Below are 5,699 nucleotides of genomic sequence, written 5' to 3'. Positions count from 1 at the left end.
CTCCGGAATTTCACGTGAATTCTTACGGAACTAACTGTAAACTGGATTTATTACGAATAGCGAAGACATTGTTGTATTGTTCCTATATATCGATCCTCTAAACTCAGCCAGTCAACGCTACGCATGAGCGCTATATATTGTACAAGTGAACAAAAACTCCGTTATTACAGCAAAGAAAGCGCGCCTAGTAGCGAACAAAGAATTGGGAGCACTTCTAGCCAGTCTCTACCTAACTGGGTAGTGGCGATCCCTCGTGCAATGGGCAGATGCTCAATTCAGCGATAACACGGCTTCACTCATACCTAGAAAGGACCCGAGCATGCGGTTGGAAGAGGGCAGCGAAATCGAAAAAGTGCGCCGCTAGGGCGGCGTTTGAGCGCTTCGCGCGGATATCCGGCTGCAGATTGTCAAGAATGTGGACTATTTTGTTCGCCTGTGTGATCACACGGAGAAACAGGAAAATTTCATGAGAGAAACCACAAAGGTGAATGAGAGAGCCCTTAAAGCTAGCTATCACGTTGCTGAACTTGTAGCTAAGACAAAAAAGTCTCACACTGTGGCAGAGACATAAATACTTCCTGCCTGCAAAGCCATTGTAAATGAGATGCTCGGACCTGAAGCAGCTAAAGAAATAGCCAAATTGCCTCTCTCAGATAACACAATTTCCAGACGTATTAATGACATGTCTGCAGACATCGAAAGTGTGGTTTTGGAAAAGTTCCGTATCAGTGAGAAATTTGCATTGCAGCTGATGTAGTCCACTAATATTAGTGGGCATGCTCAACTCTTGCCAATGTGCTTTGTCGATGGAGGACGCAATCAGAGAAACTTTCTTTTTGCAAGGCATTACCAGAAACAACAGGAGGCGGAAAATTTTTCGGCCACATCAGAATATCTTGACGAAGGAGGACTTAAGTGGGAAAACTGCACAAGTGTCTGCACTGATGGAGCTGTAGCCATGGTCGGGCGCACAAAAGGCTTTGTAAGCAGAGTGAAGGAAAGAAATCCAGATGTGATTACTACGCACTGTTTTTTACACTGTGAGGCCCTCGTAGCCAAGACTTTACCAGCAGACATAGTTCCTGTGTTGGATGATGTTGTGCGCATGGTAAACTTTGTAAAGTCACAACCCCTGAAAAGTTGCATATTTGCATCTTTGTGTGAGGAAATGGGAGCGAAGCATAAAGCCTTGCTGTATCATACGGAGGTCCGGTAGTTGTCGCGCGGCAAGGTCTTGGCCCATGTGTATGAGCTGCGGGAGGAACTTAAAGTGTTTCTGACAAATGAGAGGTCCGATTACGCAAAGCTGCTTGTAAGTGATGAGTGGTGTGCAAGGCTGGCATACCTGGCAGATATTTTTCATCATCTGAATGAACTGAACACACGAATTGCAAGGCCGAAATGAAAACCTGCTTACAAGTACAGATAAAATAAATGGATTCCGTTCAAAGGTGCAACTCTGGCATGAACATGTGGAAAGTGGCAATCTTGAAATGTTCACACTCACCAAGCAATGGCAAGATGTTAACACTGCAGCATTGTGTGAGATAATAGTTAAACATTTAAAAACTCTTAAGGAGAAGATGTCATTTTATTTTTCTTCAGCCTCCACTGAATGCCTTGACTGGGTTAGGGACCCATATAGCTCAGCATCAGTTGGTGGAAAGGACATGACTTTACAGGAGCATGAGGAACTAACTGAATTGAGACAAAACCGTAGTTTAAAGCTAAGCTTTGCTGATCTACCTTTGGACAGTTTTTGGTTGGCTACTGCCAAGGAGTTCCCCATTCTGGCAAACAAAGCTATTTTGACATTGCTCCCATTTTCCACGACATATCTGTGTGAGGTGAGCTTTTCAAGCCTGACTGCTATAAAAACTAAAAACAGAGAGACTGAGAGCTGTTGAGGAAGAGCTTCGTGTGTGTCTTTCTTCGATTCCTGCCAGAATATCAACTCAGGTGTTCATCCAAACAGGCCCAGGTTTCACACTGAGTGAATAGAAATATTATATTTTATTATAAAATACTTTTTCTTTGTGTTTATTTGATTCCTATTCAAGACACTTTAATGAGAACGACTTTATATTGTGAATATAGGCCAGAGAGTTTCATTTTTTAACATTTTCTGTTGGTGGTGTGCCTCGTGATTTTTTCAATGGAAAAATGTGCCTTGGCTCAAAAAAGGTTGAAAAACACTGCTCTAGTAGACAGCAGGGGTTTCCGTAGGAGTTCGTGTTTGAGCACGTAAGTCCTTTCACCTCGGAAACGGTGCAGAAACCTATCAGTGAAGCGAGCTTTTCTACTTGTGCGAGCGTCACTGACGCACGATAGAATTAAAAAGAGGATGTAGCAAAAAGTAGCCCTGGGATTCGAACCTCGGATTCTCAGTTGCGAAATTTGCACGCTATGAGTGTAGCTATCACGCATAGTTGAAGTATGTACATCTGTGACAGGTAATGCACCTGTACTAGTGACGCAAGATGACCTCACCCTAGTCAAAACAAAATGCACTTTTAGAGTAAAATGCATTTTGTACTTTCTTCCAAGAAAATGTACTTTCCAAAATGCATTTATAAAAAGTGCATTTTTATAAATGTATTTTCCATCAAAAAGTGCATTTTTTAAATGCTTATGTTAATCATGTTAATTATGTTCATTATGTTATCTTCAAATTTTCAATAAATACATTATAAATAAATAGCTATGCATACGTCATATTAGACTGGTTCCCGGCCCCATTGGTTCTGCCGGCCCATAGGGGGCCGGACGCAACAATAAACTGGTCAGAATTCCGACCAGTTTTGTGTGACGTCAGGGCCGGAACAGAGCCTCGATGTGATATTCAAACAGCGAGCTGGACAGTTAATGGTGGCAAGTACACAGCGTAAATTTCGTGATAAAATCTGTGTTGTATGCAAAAGATCTGATTTATCCGCAAACGACACAAGAAAAGTTCATTCCGCAGCAGGTCTAAAGAAGCAACTGTCAGCGTTACTGCTTAAATACGGCGATTTATGGGTCGTAGAAGGTACCCTATGTAAGATCTGCGGAAGGCGGTTATTGGGGATAGACAAATCGGTTATCGATTTCAAGGCATTGTGTCAGGAAAATGTAGATGCCTTACAGTTGAACATTAAGCGGTGCATTTCGTCGACAGTGACCCCAACTAGATCTGGTGTAAACAAACGTTCTAAAAGCAAAGCAGCTTTGTTCAAGTCACCCATCTTGCCAAGTCATGCTGACAAATCGGTTATCGATTTCAAGGCATTGTGTCAGGAAAATGTAGATGCCTTACAGTTGAACATTAAGCGGTGCATTTCGTCGACAGTGACCCCAACTAGATCTGGTGTAAACAAACGTTCTAAAAGCAAAGCAGCTTTGTTCAAGTCGCCCATCTTGCCAAGTCATGCTGACACTAGTGACAGTAGCCATAGTGAGTATAGCGTGAGTGATGTCTCCAGCAGTAACACTAACAATAGTAGTACATGTACTACAAGTGGTGTGGTAAGAAGCTTGGTAAGAAGCTTGGTAAGAACTCCACTGACACCAATCAGAACACCACTTGGACCTAATAATCAGTCTTTCACTAGTTTCAGTTGTGCTTCTACAGGTTTTGGAGATGTGAGCCCCATCAATTGTTCACGTCAGACAGCTATTACTCCTAATTCAGGCATTTATAGCATTTTCCCTCGTCTTCTAGCGAGAATATCTTCATCTCCACCCAGTGATACACAGATTGAAGATGGATTTAACATTGTGTGTTCCACACCGAGGCCTACCAGTTCAGTTGGTGAAGTACGTATACATACAGACCATGGATATGCACAGACCGTAGAAACTCGTAAAATTCACAAAAAGCCACATCATGGGTTGAAAACAGCAAAAGATGTGCCGCCTGCGGTCACAAAACTCAAATGTTTGCAGAAATCGTTGACAGTGGTTGAGGAGTGCATAACGCGTGATGAAGTGTCTGACATTATGTCTGTTTTGCCACTGATGTCGCGCAATGCACTTGTCAAATGCCTTCTAGCCCAGCCAAAACTCAAGTGTCCTGATTAATGTGTTGCTGACAGATTTGTCCCGAGAAACTGAGTTGTTGAAGAATAGAAAGCGCGGTGACATCAGCTATCTCATGTCCAAAGACTATTGCGATTTGAAGACTTTTAACTGGTTGGACTTGGTGGCGGAGGCCCACACCGAATTTCCATTGTTGGTGAGTGTGTTCCTGTCATTCGTTTTTCCGAGTGGACCAGTGGACAACAAACGCCTGACTTCAGTGATCCCAAGACTTGGTATTGTTTATGCCATTCTGTGCCAGACAAGGAATCCGCGGCTGTCTCGAGTCCAGCAGGTGGTGAACATGCTGCTATACGACACTATTTGTGATCAGCACGAACTAACTTGTGTTCCACTAGCATGAACGAGCTTGGGAGTGGCGTAGTGGGCCGGGTACCAGCCTAACGTCATATATGTGTTCATCGTACAGCAACCGCGCAACGTATTATGGGTAAATGGACGCCAGCGAAAAATGAAAGGTGAGCAGTAATTATTGTTATCATTACAAATCTAGCTAATCCATCGAATATACACAGTATCAGTGTTTAAAAAACATACAAGAAGGCAAGTCAATATGTCTACTATTGTTGTTGTGTAGTATTTGTCGTGAAACGTGAGTAAACACAACAATATCGCATATTCTCCTGTTACCTACCTATATCGCATATGTCACATGATGTATTTAGCGACATTTGCTCTCAGCGACCACATAATGACTGCATTCACAGATCACATCTACGACACCACTTGCTACTGTATGTATAGACCAATAAATTGTGCCCTAAACATTTTTATATTCTGGTGTTATTTTAGGGCCCAATAGCCTTCCATAGGTCGCGCGTCATAGCAGACGCTCCACGCCACAAGAAACATGGCAGAGTGTGCGAATTGTTGTTCGCAGTTTGTGGCAAAAAAAAAGGGCTATGACCGGGTAGGAGTGTTTTCTGCCTTACCCAAAACTAAATATACACCGGCAGATATCATCCAGTCTGCACAGGCATTAACGCCAGGCCGTTTCCTTTGCGGAAAATGTGCTAGGCTGTTGCAGACTGAGGCACATTTGAGAGATCGAGCGTCTGCCGCGAGAAATAATTTCAAGCAGGCAACATCTTCAGCCGGATACATACACCTCAAGAGGAAGGCGGCTACCCCTCCTCGAACGCCTAAGCACTTCAGGGTGTCATTGACACCAAAGCCCAAGGTATTAAAAGACAAAGGAAAATAACAAAACAAACACAACATGCTGAATATTTTTAATATATATATATATATATATATATATATATATATATACATATAATAATATACATATTATATATATTTTTCATATTTGTTTATGTATATATAATAAAAATAAACAAGAAATGGAAAAGATACAATAAAATAATAAAAACAACAACAAAATAATAAATATTTTGAATAGCACATCCTAGAACAGTTTTCCTACACGCCTTATATAATTATATATTTATTATATATATATATATAAATATATATAATAAGTATATATTTATATAATATGATATATATATATATATATATATATATAATATAATTAATAATAATTATTGTTTATTTTTTTCATATACATATTTATATATATAAAAAATATATAATTATATAATAAAAATAGTTAATAAATG

Source organism: Priapulus caudatus, unplaced genomic scaffold (genome assembly GCF_000485595.1).
Source record: "Priapulus caudatus unplaced genomic scaffold, Priapulus_caudatus-5.0.1 Scaffold717, whole genome shotgun sequence".
NCBI classification, from domain to species: Eukaryota; Metazoa; Priapulida; class Priapulimorpha; order Priapulimorphida; family Priapulidae; genus Priapulus; species Priapulus caudatus.
This window is presented reverse-complemented; position numbering follows the sequence as displayed.